General features: G+C 45.2%; 1 protein-coding gene and 1 long non-coding RNA gene across 3 annotated transcripts in view; both read left to right on the forward strand.

Moving 5' to 3' along the window:
• LOC122934347 overlaps window positions 1–14145 on the forward strand; it is a 29678-nt gene extending 15533 nt beyond the window's left edge. Inside the window, exon 3 of the long non-coding RNA XR_006388657.1 lies at window positions 11316–14145. This is a non-coding gene — a long non-coding RNA (uncharacterized LOC122934347). The remainder of the gene's footprint in view (window positions 1–11315) is intronic.
• The window catches only part of LOC122934328 (gastrula zinc finger protein XlCGF57.1-like), a 101374-nt gene that overhangs the window by 25228 nt on the left and 60321 nt on the right, over window positions 1–15825 (forward strand). The window lies entirely within an intron of this gene.

Here is a 15825-nt window from a genome sequence, read left to right on the forward strand (position 1 = left end):
GTGTGCCAACCACCATCGGCCCCCCTCCCTCCCTCTATTGTATTAAATCGTTGGTGGCACAGTGTGCCAACCACCATCGCCCCCCCCCCTCCCTCTATAGCAGTAACATTGGTGGCAGTGTGCGGTCTCAACAGTAGAAGATTCATACTTACCGGCTTGCTGCTGCGATGTCTGTGTCCGGCCGGGAGCTCCTCCTACTGGTAAGTGAAAGGTCTGTGCGGCGCATTGCTAAAGAACTGTCACTTACCAGTAGGAGGAGCTCCCGGCCGTTCACAGACATCGCAGCAGCAAGCAGGTAAGTATGAATCTTCTACTGTTGAGACCGCACACTGCCACCAATGTTACTGCTATAGAGGGAGAGGGGGGTGGCGGGGGGGGGGGCGATGGTGGTTGGCACACTGTGCCACCAACGATTTAATACAATAGAGGGAGGGAGGGGGGCCGATGGTGGTTGGCACACTGTGCCACCAACGATTTAATACAATAGAGGGAGGGAGGGGGGGGGGCGATGGTGGTTGGCACACTGTGCCACCAACGATATTCAAACTGGGGAGGGGGGGGGGGTCTGCCCCCTGCTGCCTGGCAGCCCTGATCTCTTACAGGGGAATATGATAGTACAATTAACCCCTTTAGGTGCCACACCTGAAGGGGTTAATTGTGCTATCATATCCCCCTGTAAGAGATCGGGTGCTGCCAGGCAGCAGGGGGCAGTCTTGTACAAAGTTTGCAGTGTATTCTAACTAGAAGCGTCCCCATCACCATGGGAACGCTTCTGTGTTAGAATATACTGTCGGAAATGAGTTTTCACGAAGTGAAAACTTAGATCAGAAAAAGCTTTTATGCAGACGGATCTTCGGATCAGTCTGTATGAAAGCAACCTACGGCCACGGATCACGGACACGGATGCCAATCTTGTGTGCATCCGTGTTCTTTCACGGACCCATTGACTTGAATGGGCCCGTGAACCGTTGGCCGTGAAAAAAATAGGACAGGTTATATTTTTTTCACGGCCTCGAAACACGGGTCACGGGCGCGGTGTAAAAACGGTGCACAAGCCGAGTTTTCTACGGCCCCATTGAAAGTCAATGGAGCCGCAGAAAAAAACGGAAAACGGCACAACGGCCACGGGTGCACACAACGGTCGTGTGCATGAGGCCTTACTGAAAGTAAATGAACTTTTGCAGAATATTCTAATTTTTCGAGTTTCGCCTGTATATGGGGAATGTTAATGAATTTTTTGAGGCATCACTATCTGTTTTAAAAGCAGATAGATTCAAATTTAGAAAACACTGAATTTTGTTTTCAAATTTTCATTAACTTTTGGAGTTTTTTTAAATAAATAAAGGTAAAACATATTGACTCAAATTTACCATTAACATGAAGTATAATGTGTCATGAGGAGACAGGCTCAGAATGGCTTGGATAAGTAAAAGCGTTCCAAAGTTATTACCACATAAAGTGACACATGTCAGATTTGCAAAATTAGGCCTGGTCAGGAAGGGGGTAAATGGCCCGGTGTGGAAGTGGTTAAGGGGCTTACGTAATAGAAACCACCCATAAAGTACCCCCATTTTGGAAACCACACCCTTAAAATTATTTAAAACTGATTTTACAAACTTTTTAACACTCTAGGTGTTCCACAAGAGTTAAAGAAAAATGGAAGTGAAATTTCAAAATGGCACTTTTTTTTTTAAGATTTTTCATTTTAATCAATTATTGAAAGGCTTAACAGCCAAAGAAACCTCAATTTTTATTACGCTAATTCTGCAGTTTACAGAAACACCCAATATGTGGTCATAAATGGAGATGGCCTTGCGGTTTGCCCGGCGGTCGTTTCACGGCAAACTTTGCTTGTTTCGCGATTCGCCGAACTGGCGAACATATGGGATTGTACGCCGGCGCCAAATTCTTTTACATTGTGAAGAACTTTGACCCATGACAAATCCATCAGGTGGTACAGGACAGCCAATTGAGACGTTTCAGCACATGGACATACCCCCTACCTTATAAATAAACCTGATCTGGCAGCCATTTTACATTCAGTCTTTTGCCAGTGTAGGGAGAGGTTGCTGTGTGGAGCAGGGACAGGCTGTTAGGGACACCAAACGCTAGCTAATAGGGCCACAAAAGTCCTTTTAAGGACTGGTATAGGTGTGCTATCGATAGGTGTGACTTAGTGAGGGGTGTAATATACTTATAATATACTTTCTAACATAGAAAGTATATTATAGTGCATTTGTATTGTACAGCAGTTGGGTGCGGTTCTGCTGCGATACTGCAGCTATATAGAGTGCCAAACGCTATTGGAACAAATAATTTCTACTGGTGTTATATACCAGTTGCCCCCCGAAAAAACTGATTGAAGCAGGGGTGTTATATACTAATTGTATACTTTCTATATAGTGCAGTTGGGTAGTGCAGCATTTGTTTGCGGTTTAGCTGCGTTACCTCAGCTACACAGAGTGACAAACGACATTGGAACAAATCATTTCTACTGGTGTAATATACCAGTTACCCCCCCAAAAAAGTGATTGAAGCAGGGGTATGATATACCTTCTTCCACAAATACTGCTCTTCTATAGGGACTTTTGTCACAAGGTCATTTTGAAAATGACAGGCAGAGGAAGAGGTAGGACATTCCACAGAGGTGGTAGGGGTCAGGCAGGTACACCAGGCCGGAGCCTATGTGGGAAGTTGCAGAAGGTGCGTGCGATTACATCAAAGGACGCACCAGACTTGGTTAAGTGACTCACTCAGCCTTTCGCTTCTGCACCCTCCTCATCCTCTCTATCTGCCCCTCTTCACTCTCTGCTGTGTGCATCCCCAAAGACTCCACCACCATATTTTCCCATCCATTACAATACCTTACCCATACACAGCCATTCTTGGCATCTGATCAGAAAGAGGAGGTAGCAACGGTCACCACCCAGCAGTTTGACGACAGTACCCAGATCAGCCCAAGAAGGGTGGTCCCTGCCGTTGCTGGCTACTCCGAGATCTGTCAGTGATGGTGAAGGGGACGATGATGACGTGTCTATCGACATCACGTGGGTGCCCACAAGAGAGGAAGAGGAGGGGAGTTCAGAGGGAGAGACGGAGCAGCAGATAGGGAGAAGAAGGAGGAAAAACAGGCAGAATTTGCCTTTTGCCTCCTGTGCACTGTAAACTGCTAATGTATCTGAATCTGGCTCCGCAGTGTAGGCTTTTTTTTTAACGTGTCAGCTGCTGACAATAGTGTTGCCATCTGCAGTCTGTGCTGTCAATGCATAAGTCACGGTAAGCACAACACTCACCTAGGGACGACTGCCTTAAGAGGCACCTGGCCTCCCATCACCGAGCCCAGTGGGAGGAACACCGTGAGAACCCACAAAGACACACTCCTGCTGCTCGACGTCCTGCCTCTTCCCCTTCTCCTCTCTCCTCCCATTTGTCGTCCACTCCACCTTTCACTGTGCTGTTGTCGCGTTCATCTGGCAAAAGGCAGGCTTCCGTGGCCCAAATGTTTGAGCGTAAAAAGAAAATGAAGCTGGATAACCCTCTTGCCCAAAAGCTGACCGCTGGCTTATCCGAACTGCTAGCCCGCCAACTACTGCCATATAAACTGGTGGACTCGGAGAAAATTTGTGGCCATTGGCACACCGCAATGGAAGGTACCCGGAAGGAAATATTTCTCCCAGAAAGGCATCCCGGAGCTATATGGCCACGTTCAGCGGCAAGTTAATGTATCTCTGGCACACAGTGTCGGTGCCAAGATACATCTGACCACAGACACGTGGGTCTAGCAACACACAGGCAGGGAAGGTACATAACTTTTACTGCCCACTGGGTGAACCTTCTTACTGCCGTCAAGCAAGCAAACCCGTGGCACCCATGTGGATTTGGTGTTACCGCCACAGATTGCATGCAGGCCTGCCTCTTCTTCTCCTGATCCTACTCCATCCTCCACCTTGGCTGACTTATCCTTTTTCACTGCTACTGCCTCTTCAGCTGCGCCCCCCAAGCTCCCCAGAATCTATTCGACGTGCCAGGTGAGACGTTGCCATGCTGTGCTGCGGCTGTTGTGCCTGGAAGCCAAGAGCCACACTGTTCCTGCACTCCTTTCAGCTTTGCGGTCACAGACTGATCAGTGGCTAACCCCGCTTAATTTGACAGTTGGTAAAGTGGTGTGTGACAACAGTGCCAATCTGCTGAGCACGCTGAAACAGGGCAAAATGACACACGTGCCGTACATGGCACACATCCTGAACTTTGTCGTACAGCGATTCGTGATTCGAGAAGATCTTACACGGCCATGGCTCGCATTGCTGATGTTTAGCGGCGACAACATCTGCATGTCAGACGTCTGATTTATGACTCCCTGATGCGCTGGAACTCCACCTTGTATATGCTTGATAGGCTGCTCCAGCAGAAACGTGCAGTTAACGACTACCTGTACGAACTCTGCGGCAGGACAGGTTCTGGGGAGCTTCTGCGGCCATTTGATGAGATCACCAAACTGGTCAGTCGCAGCCAGGGCTTCATCAGTGACATCGTACCTTATGCCTTTTTTCTGGAGCATGCATTGCGTCGTGTCATTGAAGCAGGAGCAGGAAGATGAGGAAGTCGCAATGCTGGATAAATTCCCAGGGTGGGCTACTCCATCTGAGACAAGTCAACAGGAGTCTGAAGAGGAATCGGAGGAGGATGGTGCCGGGGCGGAGGAGGAGCAAGAAGAGCATGCTTTAAACGTTTCTGGGATCCCTGGTGTTGTCCGTAGCTAGGGGGAGGAGACAGAGGACGACATTATCCTGGACGATGAGCAGGAACCAGGCCACTCCACCTCTTCCAGTTTAGTTCAAATGGGGGCCTTCATGTTCCAGTGTTTTGAAGAGGGACCCCCGTATAAAAAGCTTAAAGGCCAAGGACCAGTACTGGGTGGCAACGTACTTAAATCCCCAGTAAAAACACAAAATGGCGGACATGTTACCACCATCACAGAGGGCTGTCAGAATGCAGCACTTCCAGGCCTTGCTTCGAGAAATGCTGCATTCTGCTTTTGCGGGCGCTGGCAGAGGAATTTCCACTCACAGAGAAACAGTTGCGGGTGTGTTGGTCACTTCGGATATGAGATCATTCTTGCAGCCAACCCATCGACAGCTGCCCTCCGAATCCAGCCTCACGGAAAGCCTAGACCGACAGGTGTCAAACTACCTCGGGTTAATGGCCGATGTGGACGCTCTGAGAAGCGCGGAACCTTTGGACTACCGGGTGAGCTGGCAGAATTTGCCATGGAACTGTTGGCTTGCCCCTGGTCCTGTCCGAAAGGACGTTCAGCACAGCAGGTGGGATCGTGACCGATAAGCGCACTCGCCTGGCTCACGACTCAAATGAATGAGGCATGGATCTCGAAGGAATTCAACACCTGTGACGACCATGTTTAATTGAATTTCCTCATGCCAGCCCACAAATATCTGCCACCACCCAGAACAAATATTGGTCCCTGTCTTAGGTAAATGCAGCCGCATAAAAAGCCTTTTCTGTCCGTTAAATGCCTAATGTTTTGGGCCTCGGAGGAATTCAACAGCTGTGACGACCACGTGTTTCAACTATTATCATTAGGAGTTTTTTCAAGAGGGGGGATTTTGTTGGCCATGTTTTTAATCCAATTTTATATTTTTAGTTTTTTTAAACATATGTATTTGACCTGTATTTGTACTGGCCTTTAGTAAAATTGATATCCTTTGACCATCTAATAGACCTCCAGCCACATACTTGCTTGTTCTTTTATGTACGCTGAATGCATACATTTTGGGGCCTGTAGTACACTGGCCTGCTGGAAAATTGATATCCAATGACCGTGTAATCTACCTTCAGCCACTTACTTGATCTTTTATGTCCGCTGAATGCATAATTTTTGGGGCCTGTAGTACACTGGCCAGCAGGAAAACTGATATCCAATGACTGATTAATCTACCTCCAGCCACATACTTATTGTTCTTTTATGTACGCTGAATGCATCATTTTTAGAACCTGTAGTACACTGGCCTGCAGGAAAATTGATATCCAATGACTGATTAATCTACCTCCAGCCACATGCTTACTTGTTCTTTTATGTACGCTGAATGAATAATTGTTTCAGCCTTGGAGGAATTCAACACCAGTGACGACCACGTGTTATCGAATTTCAACTATTATCATTAGTTTTTTTTTTTCAAGAGGGGGGATTTCGTTAGCCATGTTTTTAATCCAATTATTTTGTTTTTGTTCTTTTAAACATATGTATTTGACCTGTATTTGTACTGGCCTGCAGTAAAATTGATATCCATTGACCATGTAATGTACCTCATAATCACATAATCACATAATCACTTGATCTTTTCTGTCATGTGAATTGCCTAATGTTTGGGGCCTGTAGTCCAGTGGCCTACAGTAAAATTTGTATCCATTGACTGCATAATGTACCTTGAGTCACATAATCAGAATTTCTTTTATGTAAGGTGAATGCCTAATTTTTAAGGCCTGTACTCCTGTGGGCTAAAATAAAAAAATTCTAGTCTCCAAGAGGGCACATTTCAGAGAATTTCCCTTGAGGACGCATTAAAATGTCCCCTGATTAAGATACATATTTTTTGTTGGCATTTTTGTCATTGATCCCCCTCTAGTATATCACTGTCCATGTCGTGGTACTATTTGTACACTTCTACTAAGTATTTGGTGGCTGCAAATATGAGCTGAAGGTTTTTCAGGTTCACCTGCCATTAAAGTGAATGAGGCCCGCCGCGAACTTGCGGTTCGCAAACATTTGATCGCGTTTGCGAACCGTACAGGCCGATGTTCGTCCATCACTGGTCATAAACTGTTGTATGGTCACATGGCAAGGGTCAGAAGGAAAGGAGCACCATATGGTGTTTGAAGGGTAGACTTTGCTGGAATGGTTTTCGAGAGCCATTCTGCATTTGAAGAGACACCAAGATACCCCTGCAGTGGACCCCCCCAATATGTGACCCCATTTTGGAACTATACCCTTTATGTAATTTTTTGAGGGGTGTAGTGAGTGCTTTGATCCCACAGTTGTTTCATCCAATTTAGCAACACCTGGCCGTACAAAATTACATATTTTACAAGAAAATGTCACTTAAGATCACTTAAGAAAAAGTACCCCACATTTTGTTACCCATTTTCTCCTGAATTTGGCAACACACCACATATGGTGTAATAAACAGATTTTTTGGCACATGGCAGAGTTCAGAAGAAGCACCAAATGGCTTTTGTTACGAGGGTGTCACGACCTATCGCTGACCCTGTGGTGCCTGGGGTCAGAAGGTCGTAGCGGGTGGCTACTCGCTCGATTTCAAGGGATCGCTCCATGACCTAGTTGTGGGAATGGATTCCGGTCCAGGTTTTCCTGTTTTGGTTTGCGATCAGTTTTGTCCTATCTTAGGTATCCGTAGTTTTCCTTTCAGCTGTTCTTTGTCTGCCACTCCCAGCTACTATATATTCTCTCTTCCTACTTCCCTTGCTCCCATATATAGACCTTTCTTCCAGGTTATCTATTCTGACCTCTGGTGGTGTTGGAGTTGCTGTGGGGCTGCTGGAGCAGTTGGAACTGATGCTGTCGGATCTCCGGTTCTCTCCAGTTTGTTGTCTACTGTTTGTTGTCTCCCTTTGGGTATTATATGTTGTGTTTGTGTTGTTTGTCCACTCCCTGTTGTTACCCTGTGTGTCAGTGGTGAGGACTAGTGCTCCCACCGCCCTACTCACTACGTAGAGCTTCATTCAGGGTAAGCCGGGGACGAGGCACGTGATCGCGTATGGATTAGCAACCCGTCTACGGACGTCAGGGCATTCCAGGTGCCAGTGCTAGGTGAGTTAGGGGTCACCACTCCTCCCTCTCCCTTGCGAAAGGGCACCCTCCTTCCCTCATCTGTGCGCCGCACGTCTGTTACCTGCCATAGCAGACGTGATAGCTTTTGGAGTGCAGATATCACTGTAATAATTTTCAGGTGCCATGTTGTGTTTGTAGAGACTGTGGTACCCTTACAGTGGACCCATCATTTTGGGAACTGCACCCCTTAAGGATTTTCTTAAAGGGGTGTAATGAGCACCTTGGTCCAACAGGCGTTTCATAGAAGTTAGAAAACCTTGGCTGTGAAAATGGAAAGTCCCACGTTTTTCACTCTACAATTGGTAATCACCCCATAATCTGTTACCCATTTTCTCTAGAATATGACAACACCTCCATATGGGGTCAGAAAGTGCTGTATAGGCACACTGCAAGGCTCAGAAGGGAATGAGCATTTTAGGACTAGTTTGGTGATTTTTTAAAAATATTTTTTACAGCATTGATGCAGAGGCTTTGACGTTAAATGAAAAAAAGAACATTTTTTAGAATCCACACCCTTCACAGTATTTACCAATGGTCCTAGTGAGTATTATGACACAACATTTGTTTTGCTAAATTAATTCACAGTAGATGGTGCAAAGTGAAAAATTGAAATTTTTTCACAGATTTTAGTGCCCAATATGTTGTGCCCAGTGTATGCCAGTGAAGCCGTGCTTTCTGGTTTTATAAACACCCTTCATGTGACCCTAATCTTTTGCCTATACATACAACAGGGCACAGGAGTAAAATAGCATCATGCACATTTGAGGCCCAATGTAGTGATTTATGCATCTTTTGCTGTAGAGGCTCTGGGGTGAAATAAAAAATTTAATCCCCTGAGAAGTGACCGTATATCAGAAGCTACACCCCCAACGTATTTTATTGAGAAGTGGGGTGTGCATTTTGACCCCACAGGTGTTTTGCAAAAGTTATGCAGTTTTTTTTATTTATGACTTTTGCACAATGTATATTTGTAAACAAAAATCATGTTTTTGCATCACCATGTTCTGAAAACCATAATTATTTTATTTTTCTGGCAATGGTCTTGTTTGAGGGCTTGTTTTTGCGCGATGAGGCGACAGTTTGATTGGTACAATTTTGGAGTACATACGACTTTTTTGATTTGTCACAGTTTCATTTCATATTTTTACAGCATTCACTTGAGAAGATGTACCATGTGATATTTTTATAAAGCAGGTTGCTACAAATGCGACAATACCTACTATGTGTATTTATTTTATTTTTTTCTACACAGTAAAAGCATTTTTTTTTTTATCTTGTTTTTGTGTTGCCATTTTCTGAAGGTCATATTTTTTTTTTTTTCGGTGATTGTCTTATGGATGTATTGATCCCCAATACGGGACAGGAGCTTTTTTTTACTTAAAACTTTTACATTTTTAGTATTTAAAAAAAATATATTCCCCTTTTTCACTAGTTTTTTTTTGTTCCACTATGAGACTTAAAGGGCTTCTGTCAGCCCACTAAACCGTTTTTTTTTTTTTTTTTGGTTAATAATAATCCCTACACTGCAAGCTCCCTATACATAAGCTAAATATTCATTTTTGTTCAGTAGATTTTGTTAAAAAGCAATTTTTATAATATGTAAATTACCTTGCTACCAGCAAGTAGGGCGGCTACTTGCTGGTAGCAGCCGCATCCTCCTCTCATAATGACGCCCCCTCTGCTGTGTGATTGACAGGGCCATGGAACGGGATCGTTCTCTGCTGGCCCTGTTTGAATTCAAAATATCGCGCCTGCGCCGTACCTGTCTTTAATCGGCGCAGGCGCACTGAGAGGCGGCCGCTCTGTCGGCCGCTCCATCCTCAATGCGTCTGCGCCGGGTGTAGATGTGACGTCATCGGCGCAGGTGCATTGAGGATGGAGCGGCCGACAGAGCGGCCGCCTCTCAGTGCGCCTGCGCCGATTAAAGACGGGTACGGCGCAGGCGCGATATTTTGAATTCAAACCGGGCTAGCAGAGAATGATCCCGTTCCCTGGCCCTGTCAATCACACAGCGGAGGGGGCGTCATTATGAGAGGAGGATGCGGCTGCTACCAGCAAGTAGCCGCCCTACTTGCTGGTAGCAAGGTAATTTACATATTATAAAAATTGCTTTTTAACAAAATCAACTGAACAAAAATGAATATTTAGCTTATGTATAGGGAGCTCGCAGTGTAGGGATTATTATTAACCAAAAAAAAAAAAATGGTTTAGTGGGCTGACAGAAGCCCTTTCAGCTTTTGAGGTGTCTGATCCTTTTATAATGCATTACAATACATTGTGTATTGTGATGCATTGCCTGTCAGCTTTTACACTGACAATATGCCTATGAGACCCAGCCGGCTGGATCTCATAGGCTTCTGTAGCAGGCAGGCTCCGATGCCTGTGCAAGGCATCGGCTGCCATAGTAGCCATCTGGTCCCCATGACCACAGAGCGGGGACCCAATTAGGTCAGAGAGGGTGCCTGTACCTCTTCAAACTCTGTGCATGCCGCGTTGACCTTGCATACAATAGGTTAATATACCGACATTGATGTATTCATCGATGCTGGTGTATACAGCGGGGTCTCTGACACCGATTAAGCTGGCTCAGCTCCTGCACCCCCCTGATCAGAGGCTGTTCCCCCGTCTGGATCCGTGCTAACGCTAGCCCACTGTGCCACCAGAAGTCCGCTCCGGCCCCATTCACTATAATGGGGACAAGCCAGGGTCCGGCCACAGTACGGCAAACAAGCCGAGAGGCGGGCGGACAAAACCTGCAGCATGCTGTACATGTACAACAGGTATATACTACATGTATACTGTATACAGTATATGTATGTAATTTATGTATCTGTCATGTAGATGTGTCTGTCTATATAGCAAGTATTGACATGTTTTAAATGTATGTGTTATGATGTATCTTTGTGTGAATAAACATATTATTATATAGATTGGTTTTGAATCATGTTTGGTATTTATGGTATTTTTCGTTTTATAAGACGCATTTTATTCCCCCCCCAAAAGTGTGGGGGTGTGTGGTAATGGCAGTGTGCCTTATGAAGCGAATACTAGTGAGTGCTTCAGTTATGGAAGCGCTCACTAATATGCAGTAGGTGTGGGGAGTGAATCGCTGCCAGTACTCACCCTTGATGGTCTTCCTTCCTGGGGCTGCGCTGCACTGTCCTGAGTGCGTATAGCGTTTTTTTAAATTATTTTCCTCCTCTAAAACCTGGAGGTGCATCTTATCAGGTGCGTCTAATAAATTTAAACTGATGGCATGTTTAGCATGAACTTATTGATCTACTGGTCTACTGTTGGATTGTGATCTGTTTTCACTCCACAGTCAATAATTTAATTTTTCTCCATGTCATCTTCATTTATTAGGAATTTTTAAAAGACATGGTACAAAACATCAATAAAGTGCTATGTTTATATTATAAAAAAAAATAATAATCTGATTTATTCTTGGCAGATGACTGTACCAGGAGCTCAGAGGAACATCTAATATATTCAGATTTTAAAACAGATGAGTCTGGTGTCACAGAAGATACACGTGAAGAGCATGGCATTATCTCAGATGTATCCTCAGCCTTTCACAGCAAAGATCTGTCATCTGATCTTCTGGATGGATTTAAATCTTCTGATTTATCACAGATTGTTAAGCAAAATAAAAGTCACAGGAGAAGTGTTCAACATGAAAAAACTCACACAGGAAAGAAGACCTTTTCGTGCTCAGAATGTGGGAAATATTTTAAATGTGAATCAGCTCTTGTTAACCATCAAAGAGTTCACACAGGGGAGAAGCCATTTTCATGTTCAGAATGTGGGAAAAGTTTTAGAACTAAAGCACAGCTTGTTCTGCATGAGAACATTCACAAAGAGGAGAAGCCATTTTCATGCTCAGTATGTGGGAAATGTTTTAAACATAAATCATATCTTGTTCTGCATGAGAGAATTCACACAGGGGAGAAGCCATTTTCATGTTCAGAATGTGGGAAATGTTCTAGCACTAAATCAGAACTTGTTACACATCAACGAATCCACACAGGGGTGAAGCCATTCTCATGTTCAGAATGTGGGAAATGTTTTAGAACTAAATCGCAGCTTGTGCTGCATAACAGAACTCACACAGGGGAGAAGCCATTTTCATGTTCAGAATGTGGGAAATGTTCTAGAACTAAATCGGAACTTGTTACACATCAACGAATCCACACAGGGAAGAAGCCATTCTCATGTTCAGAATGTGAAAAATGTTTTAACTATAAAACAGAACTTGTTAAACATGAGATAATTCACACAGGTGAGAAGCCATTTTCATGTTCAGAATGTGGAAAATGTTTTAATCGTAAATCACATCTTATTAGACATGAGAGAATTCACACAGGGAAGACACAATTGTCATGTTCAGGAAGTCAGCTCTGAGAATGTACCTTTACTTCTTTACTGACAGCCAGGCAAGATGAGTATGCAGGAATCTGGCCCTGTTAATCAAAGAGGAGAGGGAAGGGCTGACAAAGGAAGCAGGGGAAGCAAGAATGCACAGAATATTTACGCCCCTCCCTCACTGCACTTAGAGTCCCATTTTCTCTCTATTTGGCCCCACAGATTGGAAAAGAAATCCAACGTACAGGATTGCTGAGTGAGCGTAAATGAACTGCCTTACCTATGACATGGCAGCTCCCTATCTGATAGAACGTGGCAGCCTTCGATGTTCAGGCTAAAGGAGGCACTTAGAGATTTATATATATATATATATAGGCTAGAGCCATGTGACCACTGACATCACACCTCCTAACTCCATTCTACATTAACCCTCCTGATAGGCACTCCATTCAGCAACTCCATTCTAGCATTCTCACCAATGATCTCTGTACGGTGGAGCTGCTGCACTACCACCAGCAACTCTATTCTAGATGTAACTATGCTGATTGTGATCGATGCTGAATGATCTCTAGTCTTTGTGTAGCAGAGCTGGTACTGTGTGATGTGTATTCAGCAGATCTGTCTGATGTGTATGTAGCAGAGCTGTGTCTGTTGGTGTGTATGGAGCAGTGCTGAATGTGTAGCAGGTGTGGTCACTTTTTTTTTTCTCTTCCACCACTGTTTCCCCCCCCTGATCCACCCTCTGTGGTTCTGGAGATCCCATGTTCCTGACCCTCTTCAGCTCGGAACTATTCTTAAGGCGGACTTACACGGCCTGATTATCGGGAATAAACGTTATTACAGATGTATTAATATGTAGAGGAAACGGTCAGCACTACTGTAGGTGTGGGATTTAATTTGGTGCTGCACTGATCGAATGTGAGTAGTGGTGGTGCTCAGCATAAAAAACAAGTAGTATTTGCAACAAAGGAGAGAAAAGAAAAAAGAATGCGGCACTCATCAAAAAATACTCTTTGCGTGCAGTACTTTTTATCCGGGCGCCTCTCGGCGTGTGCTGCCGTGCTGCCACCGGAACTCTGCCCCCACCCCCATTATAGTCAATGGGGACAGAGCGGCAGTCCGGGGGCACACATGAACTAGCGTCAGGACGGATCTGACAGGCTGTTCACCCGCCGGAACAGTCTGCCGGACTCCCCTGCCGCTAGTGTGAAACTAGTCTTAGCGAATTGATTTAACCTGAATTAGTGTAAAAAACTAAAAAAAAATCATAGCTCCTCTATTTGCTCGCGACTGGCCGCCAGCCGTCACCTCTGCGTGGTGACGTAAGCAAGATGGCAGCGGCCGGCCTGTCGCAAGCAAATGGAGGCGGTAAATTTGATTATCTTTTTTTCAATGTCAATTTTACACTGTTTGTACACTCAGATGCCGCTATCGCAGCTCCGTGTAATTGCAGCCGCTACTTACAAAACTAATGCGCTTCGTGACGAAGTAATTCGTCACAAAGCAATTTTTTTTTATTCGGCGAATCAGCCGAATCAGACTTTTCAAAAAATCTGCTCATCTCTAGTAGCCGCCATAAGGATCCACATTCATGCTATGTGTTACATCACAGTAAACTCATCCCTGTATATGAACATGTAAAGCCTCATTCACACATCAATGTTCCACACGAGGGTGCTGTACGTGTTCTCCACAGACAGCACACGTCCCCATTCATTTTAATGTTTGTATTCAGACATCAGTGTTTTAGCATGGTCCGTGGGTCTGTGTTTTTAGCATGGATGCATGCTCTATTTTGTCTGTGTTGGGGGAGCAGGAAAGTACGTTTACCTTTGGAAGTCTACTTGGGCGGGGGGTTGGCCATTGACAAAAAGTCCCCTTTAATGATGACATCAATTAAAAAAACTTTTAAGTTTTAATGCATGGTTTGCTGGAATACCATCCTAAGTCAAGAACGAAGCAGGACTGGTGCATGAGAATCCAACGGTATATTGTAAAACAAACTATAGGAATAAGATGGATGGAAAGAGACTCCTTCGCCTGCCTCAGTGGTGTAATATGGTTAATATGAAAGAATCGTCCTAAAACAAATTCCACAAGTTTGGAATCCATGGTGGAATCCCCCCCTCCCCATTTATACACACAGTGGGGCACATTTATCGAGAAATTAGACTCTGTATTTGATTCAGCTGTCAGTCTTTTTCCACTCAAAACTGTCGAATAAAAATAAGCCAGCCATGGATGGGAGTGTTGTTTCGCCTGAATTATGCATAAAAAAAGGTGCACCAACATAAATAGATTGAAAAGAAAAAGAGACAACTCCTAAATAAGTCGAATACTTCAAAATAGTCAAACAAGGTGCAAAAGCCTCCAAAGCAGAAGCAATTTCAGTATTAAATGCCACTAATAAAATGTGACTGTCTAAAACAGCATTTTTGAACGAAAAAAGGATGCGAACACTATAGTAAATGTACCCCAGTGACTACCAGCTCTCTCTTAACTCTGTAGGTTCTGGCAATGTCTTATCAGCTAAAGCAGTGATGCCCAACCTACCAAATGCGGCCCGCGAAGCCGTGTTATGCGACCCGCGCAGTGATCGGACTTTATCAGCGCACTAGCGCAGGACACGCTGCGAACGGCACAGGCAGCAAAGCGATGCTGCCTGTACCTGCAATCTCCCTGCCCAGCGCCGCCTCCTAGCTAATTTATTCACTGCACTTGCCTCTGTGAAATTGAAGAGAAGCGCTGTAATCTCGCACAGGCGCAATGGCAGAGGCATCGAAGTGCACGTGCACTGTCTTCCTGGCCTCTGCCAGTGCAAGATTACGGCGCTGTGCAGTGAATAAATTAGCTAGGAAGCGGCTCTGGGTGGGGGGGGATATCTGTGGACGACACTGAAGGGGGGGATATCTGTGGACGACACTGAAGGGGGGGATATCTGTGGACGACACTGAAGGGGGGGATATCTGTGGACGACACTGAAGGGGGGGATATCTGTGGACGACACTGAAGGGGGGGATATCTGTGGACGACACTGAAGGGGGGGATATCTGTGGACGACACCGAAGGGGGATCTAGGGAGGGATGTTGGGATGTGAGGTCCTGGAGGGGTGTTTGAGTGGGAACTCTGGAAGGGGTGGGAGGTCCGGGAGGGGGGGCCCATAAATTTTTGGGCTATGGGGCCCAGTCATTTCTAGCTACGCCCCTGATTGTTAAGATTGGGCGGGCACTGGAGCGATAGAGCGCCAGGCTGTAGGAGAGGCCGGTGGGAGATGAAAGGAGGAAGGGCCAGCTTCTGGTGGTGTCGGGCACACAGCGCAAGCATGTTGGTGGAGGATCTGACTGAAGCCTAAAGACCAGACATCAAGGTAGACCTGCAGAAGAAGGTGACAGCGCAGTATGTGATGTATACATGTGTGTAATGTATGTAGTGCAGTGTGATCATCATATACTTCACTACATACATTACACACATGTATACATCACATGCCCCCTCACAGTAATAATGCCAAGATATGTGCCCTCTTCACAGACGTAATGCTCACACATGCCTCCTCACAGTAGTTATGCCCAGATATGTGCCCCCTCACAGTAATAAT

This window comes from Bufo gargarizans, chromosome 4 (assembly GCF_014858855.1).
Source record: "Bufo gargarizans isolate SCDJY-AF-19 chromosome 4, ASM1485885v1, whole genome shotgun sequence".
Classification (NCBI taxonomy): Eukaryota; Metazoa; Chordata; class Amphibia; order Anura; family Bufonidae; genus Bufo; species Bufo gargarizans.